This window comes from Pseudophryne corroboree, chromosome 8 (assembly GCF_028390025.1).
Source record: "Pseudophryne corroboree isolate aPseCor3 chromosome 8, aPseCor3.hap2, whole genome shotgun sequence".
NCBI lineage: Eukaryota > Metazoa > Chordata > Amphibia > Anura > Myobatrachidae > Pseudophryne > Pseudophryne corroboree.
In genome coordinates, this window is record NC_086451.1 from 134,681,350 (window position 1) to 134,696,071 (window position 14,722).

A 14,722-nucleotide genomic window follows, 5' to 3' on the forward strand; every position below is an offset into this window, starting at 1 on the left:
CCCCAAGCCCCAGTTAGGACACTGTGCCCGGACGAGCGTACACAATAAGGAAGGATTTATGAATCCCGGGTAAGACTCATACCAGCCACACCAATCACACTGTACAACCTGTGATCTGAACCCAGTTAACAGTATGATAACAGCGGAGCCTCTGAAAAGATGGCTCACAACAAATAATAACCCGATTTTTGTAACTATGTACAAGTAATGCAGATAATCCGCACTTGGGATGGGCGCCCAGCATCCACTACGGACTCCGAGAAATAGAATTATCGGTAAGTAAATTCTTATTTTCTCTATCGTCCTAGTGGATGCTGGGGTTCCTGAAAGGACCATGGGGATTATACCAAAGCTCCCAAACGGGCGGGAGAGTGCGGATGACTCTGCAGCACCGAATGAGAGAACTCCAGGTCCTCCTTAGCCAGGGTATCAAATTTGTAGGATTTTACAAACGTGTTTGCCCCTGACTAAATAGCCGCTCGGCAAAGTTGTAAAGCCGAGACCCCTCGGGCAGCCGCCCAAGATGAGCCCACCTTCCTTGTGGAATGGGCATTTACATATTTTGGCTGTGGCAGGCCTGCCACAGAATGTGCAAGCTGAATTGTATTACACATCCAACTAGCAAAAGTCTGCTTAAAAGCAAGAGCACCCAGTTTGTTGGGTGCATACAGGATAACAGCAAGTCAGTTTTCCTGACTCCAGCCGTCCTGGAACCTATATTTTCAGGGCCCTGACCACATCTAGCAACTTGGAGTCCTCCAAGTCCCTAGTAGGCGCAAGACACCACAATAAGCTGGTTCAGGTGAAACACTGACACCACCTTAGGGAGAAACTGGGGACGAGTCCGCAGCTCTGCCCTGTCCGAATGGACAAACAGATATGGGCTTTTTTGAGAAAAAAACCACCAATTTGACACTCGCCTGGTCCAGGCCAGGTCCAAGAGCATGTTCACTTTTCATGTGAGATGCTTCAAATCCACAGATTTGACTGGTTTTAAACCAATGTGTTTTGAGGAATCCCAGAACTACGTTGAGATCCCACAGTGCCACTGGAGGCACAAAAGGGGGTTGTATATGCAATACTCCCTTGACAAACTTCTGGACTTCAGGAACTGAAGCCAATTCTTTCTGGAAGAAAAATCGACAGGGCCGAAATTTGAACCTTAATGGACCCCAATTTGAGGCCCATAGAGACTCCTGTTTGCAGGAAATGCAGGAATCGACCGAGTTGAAATTTCTTCGTGGGGCCTTCCTGGCCTCACACCACGCAACATATTTTCGCCACATGTGGTGATAATGTTGTGCGGTCACCTCCTTTCTGGCTTTGACCAGGGTAGGAATGACCTCTTCCTGAATGCCTTTTCCCTTAGGATCCGGCGTTCCACCGCCATGCCGTCAAACGCAGCTGCGGTAAGTCTTGGAACAGACATGGTACTTGCTGAAACAAGTCCCTTCTTAGCGGCAGAGGCCATAAGTCCTCTGTGAGCATCTCTTGAAGTTCCGGGTACCAAGTCCTTCTTGGCCAATCCGGAGCCATGAGTATAGTTCTTACTCCTCTACGTCTTATAATTCTCAGTACCCTAGGTATGAAAAGCAGAGGATGGAACACATACACCGACTGGTACACCCACGGTGTTACCAGAACGTCCACAGCTATTGCCTGAGGGTCTCTTAACCTGGCGCAATACCTGTCCCGTTTTTTGTTCAGACGGGACGCCATCATGTCCACCTTTGGTAATTCCCAACGGTTTACAATTATGTGGAAAACTTCCCCATGAAGTTCCCACTCTGCCGGGTGGAGGTCGTGCCTACTGAGGAAGTCTGCTTCCCAGTTTCCATTCCCGGAATGAAACACTGCTAACAGTGCTATCACATGATTTTCCGCCCAGCGAAAAGTCCTTGCAGTTTTTGCCACTGCCCTCCTGCTTCTTGTGCCGCCCTGTCTATTTACGTGGGCGACTGCCGTGATGTTTTATCCCACTGGGTCAATACCGGCTGACCTTGAAGCAGAGGTCTTGCTAAGCTTAGAGCATTATAAATTTACCCTTAGCTATATTTATGTGGAGAAAAGTCTCCAGACTTGATCACACTCCCTGGAAATTTTTTCCTTGTGTGACTGCTCCCCAGCCTCTCGGGCTGGCCTCCGTGGTCACCAACATCCAAAACTGAATGCCGAATCTGCGGCCCTCTAGAAGATGAGCACTCTGTAACCACCACAGGAGAGACACCCTTGTCCTTGGATATAGGGTTATCCGCTGATGCATCTGAAGATGCGATCCGGACCATTTGTCCAGCAGATCCCACTGAAAAGTTCTTGCATGAAATCTGCCGACTGGAATTGCTTCGAAGGAAGTCACCATTTTTTTTACCATGGCCCTTGTGCAATGATGCACTGATTTTAGGAGGTTCCTGACTAGCTCGGATAACTCCCTGGCTTTCTCTTCCGGGAGAAACACCTTTTTCTGGACTGTGTCCAGAATCATCCCTAAGCACAGGAGACTTGTTGTCGGGATCAGCTGCGATTTTGGAATATTTAGAATCCACCCCTGCTGTTGTAACAGTATCCGAGATAGTGCTACTCCGACCTCCAACTGTTCCCTGGACTTTGCCCTTATCAGGAGATCGTCCAAGTAAGGGATAATTAAGACGCCTTTTCTTCGAAGAAGAACCATCATTTCGGCCATTACCTTGGTAAAGACCCGGGGTGCCGTGGACAATCCAAACGGCAGCGTCTGAAACTGATAGTGACAGTTCTGTACCACGAACCTGAGGTACCCTTAGTGATAAGGGCAAATTTGGGACATGGAGGTAAGCATCCCTGATGTCTCGGGACACCAGATAGTCCCCTTCTTCCCGGTTCGTTATCACTGCTCTGAGTGACTCCATCTTGATTTGAACCTTTGTAAGTGTTCAAATTTTTTTTTTAGATTTAGAATAGGTCTCACCTAGCCTTCTGGCTTCAGTACCACAATATAGTGTGGAATAATACCCCTTTTCTTGTTGTAGGAGGGGTAATTTAATTATCACCTGCTGGGAATACAGCTCGTGAATTGTTACCCATACTGCCTCCTTGTCGGAGGGAGACCTTGGTAAAGCAGACTTCAGGAGCCTGCGCAGGGGAAACGTCTCGACATTCCAATCTGTACCCCTGGGATACTACTTGTAGGATCCAGGGGTCCTGTACGGTCTCAGCGTCATGCTGAGAGCTTGTCAGAAGCGGTGGAACGCTTCTGTTCCTGGGAATGGGCTGCCTGCTGCAGTCTTCTTCCCTTTCCTCTATCCCTGGGCAGATATGACTCTTATAGGGACGAAAGGACTGAAGCTGAAAAGACGGTGTCTTTTTCTGCAGAGATGTGACTTAGGGTAAAAACGGTGGATTTTCCAACAGTTGCCGTGGCCACCAGGTCCGATGGACCGACCCCAAATAACTCCTCTTCCTTTATACGGCAATACACCTTTGTGCCGTTTGGAATCTGCATCACCTGACCACTGTCGTGTCCATAAACATCTTCTGGCAGATATGGACATCGCACTTACTCTTGATGCCAGAGTGCAAATATCCCTCTGTGCATCTCGCATATCTAGAAATGCATCCTTTAAATGCTCTATAGTCAATAAAATACTGTCCCTGTCAAGGGTATCAATATTTTTAGTCAGGGAATCCGACCAAGCCACCCCAGCTCTGCACATCCAGGCTGAGGCGATCGCTGGTCGCAGTATAACACCAGTATGTGTGTATATACTTTTTATGATATTTTTCCAGCCTCCTGTCAGCTGGCTCCTTGAGGACGGCCCTATCTATAGACGGTACCGCCACTTGTTCTGATAAGCGTGTGAGCGCCTTATCCACCCTAAGGGGTGTTTCCCAACGCGCCCTAACTTCTGGCGGGAAAGGGTATACCGCCCATATTTTCTATCGGGGGGAACCCACGCATCATCACACACTTCATTTAATTTATCTGATTCAGGAAAAACTACGGTAGTTTTTTCACATCCCACATAATACCCTCTTTTGTGGTACTTGTAGTATCAGAAATATGTAACACCTCCTTCATTGCCCTTAACGTGTGGCCCTAATAAGGAATACGTTTGTTTATTCACCGTCGACACTGGATTCAGTGTCCCTGTCTGTGTCTGTGTCGACCGACTAAAGTAAACGGGCGTTTTAAAACCCCTGACGGTGTTTTTGAGACGTCTGGACCGGTACTAATTGTTTGTCGGCCGTCTCATGTCGTCAACCGACCTTGGCGCGTGTTGACATTATCACGTAATTCCCTAAATAAGCCATCCATTCCGGTGTCGACTCCCTAGAGAGTGACATCACCATTACAGGCAATTGCTCCGCCTCCTCACCAACATCGTCCTCATACATGACGACACACACGTACCGACACACAGCACACACACAGGGAATGCTCTGATAGAGGACAGGACCTACTAGCCCTTTGGAGAGACAGAGGGAGAGTTTGCCAGCACACACCAAAAACGCTATAATTATATAGGGACAACCTTATATAAGTGTTTTCCCTTATAGCATCTTTTTTATATATTTCTAACGCCAAATTAGTGCCCCCCCTCTCTGTTTTAACCCTGTTTCTGTAGTGCAGTGCAGGGGAGAGCCTGGGAGCCTTCCCTCCAGCCTTTCTGTGAGGGAAAATGGCGCTGTGTGCTGAGGAGATAGGCCCCGCCCCTTTTTTGGCGGCCTCGTCTCCCGCTCTTAACGTATTCTGGCAGGGGTTAAATATCTCCATATAGCCCCCGGAGGCTATATGTGAGGTATTTTTAGCCAAAAATAGGTTTTCATTGCCTCCCAGGGCGCCCCCCTCCCAGCGCCCTGCACCCTCAGTGACTGCCGTGTGAAGTGTGCTGAGAGGAAATGGCGCACAGCTGCAGTGCTGTGCGCTACCTTAAGAAGACTGAGGAGTCTTCATGCCGCCGATTCTGGACCTTCTTCTTGTTTCAGCATCTGCAAGGGGGCCGGCGGCGAGGCTCCGGTGACCATCCAGGCTGTACCTGTGATCGTCCCTCTGGAGCTAATGTCCAGTAGCCAAAGAAGCCAATCCATCCTGCACGCAGGTGAGTTCACTTCTTCTCCCCTAAGTCCCTCGTTGCAGTGATCCTGTTGCCAGCAGGACTCACTGTAAAATAAAAAACCTAAGCTAAACTTTTCTAAGCAGCTCTTTAGGAGAGCCACCTAGATTGCACCCTTCTCGGCCGGGCACAAAAATCTAACTGGGGCTTGGGGGGGGGGGGGGGGTCGTGGGGGGAGGAGCCAGTGCACACCACCTGATCCTAGAGCTTTACTTTTTGTGCCCTGTCTCCTGCGGAGCCGCTATTCCCCATGGTCCTTTCAGGAACCCCAGCATCCACTAGGACGATAGAGAAAGTAGATTTACCGGCGGTAGCTGTGGAAACTAGGTCCGCGAGACCTTCCCCAAATAAAACCTCACCCTTGTAAGGTAAAACTTCCATATGCCTCTTTGAGTCGGCACCACCCGTCCATTGGCGGGTCCACAGTGCTCGCCTAGCCGAGACCGCCATCGCATTGGCCCTTGAACCTAGTAGTCCGACGTCTCTCTGAGCGTCTCTCATATATAAGACTGCGTCTTTGATGTGACCTAAGGTCAACAAAATGGTATCCCTATCTAGGTTATCAATATCAGCTGACAAGGTATCTGTCCAAGCTGCTACTGCGCTACAGACCCAAGCCGATGCTATAGCCGGTCTGAGTAAAGCACCAGTATGTGTATAAATTGATTTTAAAGTCGTTTCCTGCCTGCGATCAGCAGGATCTTTGAGAGCTGCCGTGTCTGGGGACAGTAGCGCCACCTTTTTGGATAAGCGCGTCAAAGCCTTGTCCACCCTGGGCGAGGATTCCCACCGTACCCTGTCCTGTGCCGGGAAAGGATACACCATAAGAACTCTTTTGGGAATCTGCAGTTTTTTGTCTGAAGTTTCCCAAGCTTTTTCAAATAACGCGTTCAGCTCATGAGATGGGGGAAATGTTACCTCAGGTTTCTTTTACTTAAACATGTGTACCCTCGTGTCAGGGACAGAGGGGTCATCTGTGATATGCAAAACATCTTTTATTGCAATAATCATATAATTAATACTTTTGGCCACCCTTGGGTGTAGCCTGGCATCATCGTAGTCGACACTGGAGTCACAATCCGTGTCGGTATCAGTGTCTGCTATTTGGGATAGGGGACGTTTTTGAGACCCTGAAGGGCCCTGTGACACCGTCAAAGCCATTGATTGACTCCCCATATTATCCCTGGACTCTGCTTTGTCCAATCTCTTATGTAACAAGGTCACATTTGCATTTAAAACATTCCACATGTCCAACCAATCAGGTGTCGGCGTTGCCGACGGAGACACCACAATCATCTGCTCCACCTCCTCTCTAGAAGAGCCTTCCGCCTCAGACATGCCGACACAGGCGTACCGACACCCCCACACACACAGGGATTGTATATATTAGATAAATCTATACACTCACTGCGCCTTACAAGTGCCCCCCCCCCCCCCTCTTTTTTGCCCTCTGTCACCGTGTACAGCAGGGGAGAGTCCGGGGAGCCAGCTTCTGCAGTGTGCTGCGGAGAAAATGGCGCTGGTTAGTGCTGTGAGATCAAGCTCCGCCCCATCAGCGGCGCGCTTCAGTCCCGCTCAAATTTATTTATACTGGCGGGAGATTATAAAATATACTGCCTCTGCAGCCTATATATTCATATGAGCCAGTCCTATAGGTTTATTGCTGCCCAGGGCGCCCCCCCCCCCCCTGCGCCCATCAGTGCCTGCAGTGTGTGGGAGCAATGGCGCTACACGTTACCTCATAGAAGATCTGAAGTCTTCTGCCGCCTTTGAAGTCTTCTTTCTTCTTATACTCACCCGGCTTCCATCTTCCGGCTCTGCGAGGAGGACGGCGGCGCGGCTCCAGGACGAACGGCGAGGGCGAGACCTGCGTTCCGACTCCCTCTGGAGCTAATGATGTCCAGTAGACTAAGAAGCAGAGCCTATCATTTAAGTAGGTCTGCTTCTCTCTCCTCAGTCCCACGATGCAGGGAGCCTGCTGCCAGCAGTGCTCCCTGAAAATAAAAAACCTAACAAAAATAAGATTTTACTTACCTGTAAATCTATTTCTCGTAGTCCGTAGAGGATGCTGGGGACGCCGTAAGGACCATGGGGAAAGACGGGCTCCGCAGGAGACATGGGCACTTTAAGAAAGAATTTAGTTCCTGGTGTGCACTGGCTCCTCCCTCTGCCCCTCCTCCAGACCTCAGTTAGAGAACTGTGCCCAGAGGAGATGGACAGTACGAGGAAAGGATTTTTGTTAATCCAAGGTCAAGATTCATACCAGCCACACCGTATAACTTGTGATAACAATCCAGTAAACAGTATGACAATAACATAGCATCAGCTCACGCCCGATGCAACAATAACGTAACCCTTATTGAAACAATAACTACATACAAGTATTGCAGAAGAAGTCCGCACTTGGGACGGGCGCCCAGCATCCTCTACGGACTACGAGAAATAGATTTACCGGTAAATAAAATCTTATTTTCTCTAACGTCCTAGAGGATGCTGGGGACTCCGTAAGGACCATGGGGATTTAACCAAAGCTCCCAAACGGGCGGGAGAGTGCGGATGACTCTGCAGCACCGATTGAGCAATCATGAGGTCCTCCTCAGCCAGGGTATCAAACTTATAGAATTTTGCAAAGGTGTATGTACCCGACCAAGTAGCAGCTCGACACAGCTGTAGTGCAGAGACCCCTCGGGCAGCCGCCCAAGAAGAGACCACTTTCCTAGTGGAATGGGCCTTGATCGATTTAGGTAACGGCAATCCTGCCGTAGAATGCGCCTGCTGAATCGTGTTACAGATCCAGCGAGCAAGAGTCTGCTTTGAAGCAGGGCCGCCAAGCTTGTTGGCTGCATACAGAACAAACAGTGCTTCTGTATTTCGGACTCTAGCCGTTCTGGCTACATAAATTTTCAAAGCCCTGACCACATCAAGGGACTCGGAATCCTCTAAGTCCAGTGTAGCCACAGGCACCACAATAGGTTGGTTCATATGAAAGGATGAAACCACTTTTGGCAGGAACTGAGGACGTGTCCGCAATTCTGCTCTATCCATATGGAAAACCAGATAGGGGCTTTTATGTGATAAAGCCGCTAATTCCGACACTCGCCTAGCCGAAGCCAGGGCTAATAACATGACCACCTTCCAAGTGAGATATTTTAACTCCACCGTTTTCAGGGGTTCAAACCAGTGTGACTTTAGGAAGCCCAAGACCACATTAAAGGTCCCAAGGTGCCACCGGAGGCACAAACGGAGGCTGAATATGCAGTACTCCCTTAACAAAAGTCTGAACTTCTGAGAGAGAAGCCAATTCTTTTTGAAAGAGAATGGATAGGGCCGAAATCTGCACCTTAATGGAGCCTAATTTAAGGCCCAAATCCACTCCAGTTTGTAGGAAGTGAAGGAAACGGCCCAGATGGAATTCTTCCGTAGGGGCATTCCTAGCCTCACACCAAGAAACATATTTTCGCCATATACGGTGATAATGTTTTGCTGTTACTTCCTTCCTAGCCTTTATCAGCGTAGGGATAACCTACACCGGAATACCTTTTTCCGCTAGGATCCAGCGTTCAACCGCCATGCCATCAAACGCAGCCGCGGTAAGTCTTGGAACAGACAGGGTCCCTGTTGCAACAGGTCCTGCCTTAGAGGAAGAGGCCACGGATATTCCGTGAGCATTTCCTGCAGATCTGGATACCAGGTCCGTCGTGGCCAATCTGGAACAACGAGGATTGTTTTTACTCCTTTTCTTCTTACTATTCTCAACACCTTGGGTATGAGAGGAAGAGGAGGAAATACATAAACGGACCGGAACACCCACGGTGTCACGAGGGCGTCTACCGCTACTGCCTGAGGGTCTCTGGACCTGGCGCAATACCTCTGTAGCTTTTTGTTGAGGCGGGACGCCATCATGTCTATCTGTGGCAGTTCCCGCCGACTCACAATCTGTGTGAAGACTTCTGGATGAAGTCCCCACTCTCCCGGGTGTAGGTCGTGTCTGCTGAGGAAGTCTGCTTCCCAGTTGTCCACTCCCGGAATGAACACTGCTGACAGTGCGCTTACATGATTCTCCGCCCAGCGAAGAATCCTGGTGGCTTCCACCATTGCCGCTCTGCTCCTTGTGCCGCCTTGGCGGTTTACATGAGCCACTGCGGTGATGTTGTCTGACTGGATCAGAACTGGTTGGTCGCGAAGTAAGGCCTCCGCTTGACGTAGGGCGTTGTATATGGCCCTTAGTTCCAGGATGTTGATGTGCAGACAAGTCTCTTGACTTGACCAAAGACCCTGGAAATTTCTTCTCTGTGTGACTGCTCCCCAACTTCGGAGGATCCAATCCTGAATGCCGAATCTGCGGCCCTCAAGAAGGGGAGCACTCTGCAGCCACCACAGGAGTGACACCCTGGCTCTGGGGGACAGGGTGATCAACCGATGCATCTGTAGATGTGATCCGGACCACTTGTCCAACAGATCCCATTGAAAAGTCCTTGCATGGAACCTGCCAAAGGGAATGGCCTCGTATGAGGCCACCATCTTTCCCAGGACTCGAGTGCAATGATGCACGGACACCTGTCTTGATTTCAAAAGGTTCCTGACCAGAGTCATAAGTTCCTGGGCTTTTTCGATCGGAAGATAAACCCTTTTCTGGGTCGTGTCCAGAATCATGCCCAAGAAAGGCAGACGAGTCGTAGGAACCAACTGCGACTTTGGGATATTGAGAACCCAGCCGTGTTGTTGTAACACTTTCAGTGAAAGATACGCTGTTCAGCAACTGCTCTCTTGATCTCGCTTTTATGAGGAGATCGTCCAAGTACGGGATAATTGTGACACCCTGCTTGCGCAGGAGCACCATCATTTCCGCCAATACCTTGGTGAAAATCCTCGGCGCCGTTGAGAGACCAAACGGCAACGTCTGAAATTGGTAATGACAATCCTGTACCGCAAATCTTAGGTACACCTGATGAGGTGGATAAATGGGGACATGAAGGTACGCATCCTTTATGTCCAGTGACACCATAAAATCCCCCCCTTCCAGGCTGGCGATGACCGCTCTTAGCGACTCCATCTTGAACCTCTTCAAGTATAGGTTCAGAGATTTTAAATTCAATATGGGTCTGACCGAACCGTCCGGTTTCGGAACCACAAACATGGTCGAATAATAACCCCTTCCCTGTTGAAGGAGGGGAACTTCGACCACCACCTGCAGAAGATACAATTTTTGTATTGCATTTAACACTATCTCCCTCTCTAGGAGGGAAGACGGTAGGGCAGATTTGAAAAACCGGCGAGGAGGCACCTCTTCGAATTCCAGCTTGTAACCCTGAGACACAATTTCTATTGCCCAGGGATACACCTGGGAGTGAACCCACATGTGGCTGAAATTCCGAAGACGCGCCCCCACTGGCCCCGACTCCGCCAGTGGAGCCCCAGCGTCATGCGGTGGATTTTGCAGAGGCCGGGGAGGACTTCTGTTCCTGGGAACTAGCTGTATTGTGCAGCTTCTTTCCTCTGCCCCTCCCTCTGGCAAGAAAGGACGCACCTCGGACTTTCTTGTTTCTTTGTAAACGAAAGGACTGCATTTGATAATGCGGTGCTCTCTTAGGCTGTGAGGGAACATAAGGCAAAAAATTTGACTTTCCAGCCGTAGCTGTGGAGACCAGGTCCGAGAGACCTTCACCGAACAATTCCTCACCCCTGTAAGGTAAAAAACCTCCATATGCGGTTTTGAGTCGGCATCACCTGTCCATTGCCGAGTCCACAGGACCCTTCTGGCAGAAATCGACATAGCGTTTATTCTAGAACCCAGCAGACTAATGTCTCTTTGAGCATCTCTCATATAAAGGACAGCGTCTTTAATATGCCCCAGGGTCAATAAAACAGTATCCCTATCTAGGGTATCAAACTCCTCTGATAAGGTATCAGTCCATGCCGCTACTGCACTACAGACCCAGGCCGACGCGATTGCCGGTATGAGCAAGGTACCTGAATGTGTTAAAGCTTTGTCCACCCTAGGGGAGGATTCCCATCGTAACCCGTCTGTTGGCGGGAAAGGATACGCCATAAGAATCCGTTTGGAAATCTGCAGTGTTTTATCTGGAGATTTCAATGCTTTTTCACATAACTCATTCAGCTCGTGTGAGGGGGGAAAAGTCACCTCAGGTTTCTTTCCCTTATACATATAAACCCTTGTGTCAGGGACAGGCGTTTCCTCTGTGATGTGCAAAACCTCCTTAATTGCTATAATCATATATCGGAGTGATTTAGCCAACTTTGGCTGTAACTTTGCATCATCGTAATCGACACTGGAGTCAGAATCCATGTCGGTATCTGTGTCAACAATTTGGGATAGTGGGCGCTTATGAGACCCCGACGGTCCCTGCGACATAGGATCAGGCACGGGTTGAGACCCCAACTGTCCCAATGCATCAGCCTTGTCTAATCTTTTATGCAAGGAATTAACATTATCATCTAAAACCTTCCACATATCCATTCAATCAGGTGTCGGCGCCGTCGGCGGAGACACCACATTCATTTGCTCCCTCTACTCTCCCACATAGCATTCCACATCAGACATGTCGACACAAGCGTACCGACACACCACACACACAGGGAATGTCCTTTCTGAAGACAGTTCCCCCACGAGGCCCTTTGGAGAGACCGAGAGAGCGTATGCCAGCACACACCCCAGCGCTATATAACCCAGGAATAACACAGTAACTTAATGTTAACCCAGTAGCTGCTGTTTACATACTTTTTTGCGCCTAATTATGTGCCCCCCCCCCCTCTCTTTTCAACCCTCTTCTACCGTGTATCAGCAGGGGAGAGCCTGGGGAGCTTCCCCTCAGCGTGCTGTGGAGAAAAAATGGCGCTGGTGAGTGCTGAGGGAGAAGCCCCGCCCCCTCGGCGGCAGGCTTCTGTCCCGCTTAAATTTTATTTCTTTGGTGGGGCCTCATACATATATACAGTGCCCAGCTGTATATCTGTGTTCATTTGCCAGAATGAGGTCCCAAATGCTGCCCAGGGCGCCCCCCCCTGCGCCCTGCACCCTATCAGTGACCGGAGTATGTGTAGGTGTGTGGAGCAATGGCGCACAGCAGCAGTGCTGTGCGTTACCTCCAGTGAAGATCACAAAGTCTTCTGCCGCCTGTGAAGTCTTCTTGCTTCTCATACTCACCCGGCTTCTGTCTTCCGGCTCTGCGAGGGGGGCGGCGGCGCGGCTCTGGGACGGACGGCGAGGGTGAGATCCTGCGTACCGATCCCTCTGGAGCTAATGGTGTCCAGTAGCCTAAGAAGCAGGACCTAGCTTCAGAGAGTAGGGCTGCTTCTCTCCCCTCAGTCCCACGATGCAGGGAGTCTGTTGCCAGCAGAGCTCCCTGAAAATAAAAAACCTAACAAAAAACTTTCTATCAGCAAACTCAGGAGAGCTCACTGAAAAGCACCCAGCTCCTCTGGGCACAGAATCAAACTGAGGTCTGGAGGAGGGGCAGAGAGGGAGGAGCCAGTGCACACCAGGAACTAAATTCTTTCTTAAAGTGCTCATGTCTCCTGCGGAGCCCGTCTTTCCCCATGGTCCTTATGGAGTCCCCAGCATCCTCTAGGACGTTAGAGAAATTCTTTTTCAGATAAACTCAGGAGAGCTCCCCTGTAATGCACCCAGTCTCCTCTGGGCACAGGATCTAACTGAGGTCTGGAGGAGGGGCATAGAGGGAGGAGCCAGTGCACACCCATTCTAAAGTTCTTTATAGTGCCCATGTCTCCTGCGGAGCACGTCTATACCACATGGTCCTTACGGAGTCCCCAGCATCCTCTAGGACGTAAGAGAAAGCAGTGATAAGTGGAAGGTGATAACACACCAGCCAATCATTACGGATTTGAGAAATGACAGTTAGGAGCTGACTGGTTGGTGCGTTATCACCTTCCACTTATCACTTCTTTATCCCTTCTACAGGCTTAATACATCTGCCCCATTGTGCTTGTACTCCTGTCACGCACTGTCTATCCCTGTTTACGCACTGCCTCCCCTCGTCTTCCGTTGTCACGCACTGCCTCCCCTCGTCTTCCGTTGTCACGCACTGCCTCCCCTCGTCTTCCGTTGTCACACTCTGCCTCCCCTCGTCTTCCGTTGTCACACTCTGCCTCCCCTCGTCTTCCGTTGTCACACTCTGCCTCCCCTCGTCTTCCGTTGTCACACTCTGCCTCCCCTCGTCTTCCATTGTCACACTCTGCCTCCCCTCGTCTTCCATTGTCACACTCTGCCTCCCCTCGTCTTCCATTGTCACTATCTGACTCTCCAATTCATCCACTGCTGTGTGGCATATTCTAAACTTGGGTTGGGGTGAAGGAGAGGGGCCCAAATTATATTTTTGCACCTGGGCCCACCACTCACAAGTGCTGCCACTGCTGTGAATAGTGTATGGTAGAGACTGTGAGATCCCATGGGTATGGGTCGTTTGATCGACACAACTTAGGTCAACAGGGTCATTAGGTCGACATGTACTAGGTCGACATGAGTTTTTTTTTACTTTTTTTGGTGTAGTTTTCTTCGTAAAGTGATGGGGAACCCCAATTAGTGCACTGTGTCCCCTCGCTCAGCACAGGTTACTATTCCCAATCGTAGTCCACGTGTATGGTGTATGTAAGTATATGTGTATTAAAAAAGTCCAAAAATGTAAGTATATGTGTATGAAAAAGTCAAAAAATGTAAAAAAAATAAAAATGAAAAACTCATGTCGACCTTTTGACCTAGCACATGTCGACCTAATGACCATGTCAGCCTAGTGACCCTGTCGACCTAATGCATGTTGGCCTATAGTTGTCGTCCTAATGACCCTATCCCTATCCCATAGGGCAGGGACTAGTGTGAATGGCAGAACACTCTCTGTACAGTTCTGTGTAAGAGGCTATGTAAACACATAATAATAAGTGAACAGGCACGACACACATACATATACAAAGAATGTATGGGCTCGTTTCCATCACACACTGGGCAGACTGGGTATAGCATGTGCTACAGTATGTGTTAGGTACCCATGTGTAGGTAAAGAGGCCAGACTGCAGCAAACACTGCAAGACCAGAGTGAGGATAAGCAAGGAGTAATAGGACACAGGAGGAGGACTGTAACAGGTTAAGGTTCTGCAACCCAGCATCCATAACAAAAAAAACTACAGCACCGCCACCAATATGACCATGACAACTTACAGTTGCGCTATCGCAGGACTCTGTACACAAATCGCACCGCACCCAGAGCCAGGAGACCAGCGGCAGCGGTGGCAGTCACAGCAGCAGCAACGCTCAGTTTAAAGAGCGTCATGCGAGCAATCTATCAGTGCGCATGCGCAAAAGTTCACCACCCGCCTGATGGTCTGTGATTGGCTAAGGGCGCACCAGCCAATAAAAACAAGATAGGTCATTTGGAAAGCAAACTATGCCGAGTTAATGGACTGGAATGCGCATGCGTGACTCAGTAGTACCGGGTATTATGTTGGTTGATTCTATTTCGGAGTGGGAGAAGGGACCTTCTGACGTATCTAGGGGAGGAGACACGTCACCAGGGGGAGGAGCTACGGGCGAGCAGGGTACCCGAAAAGTACCCTCGCGGGCTCGCTTCGCTCGCCACCTGATTACTAAAGGTAATAGTTGGTGG

The 14,722-nt window shown here is 49.7% G+C and overlaps 1 protein-coding gene across 2 annotated transcripts in view; it reads right to left on the reverse strand.

Moving 5' to 3' along the window:
- The window catches only part of ZBTB6 (zinc finger and BTB domain containing 6), a 78,192-nt gene extending 63,764 nt beyond the window's left edge, over window positions 1–14,428 (reverse strand). Inside the window, exon 1 of one of the 2 annotated variants that reach the window (XM_063936943.1) lies at window positions 14,278–14,428. The gene's annotated coding sequence lies outside the window, so the exon portion shown is untranslated. The remainder of the gene's footprint in view (window positions 1–14,277) is intronic. The other variant, XM_063936942.1, reaches the window with a different exon arrangement.
- Window positions 14,429–14,722: the final 294 nt, after the last annotated feature.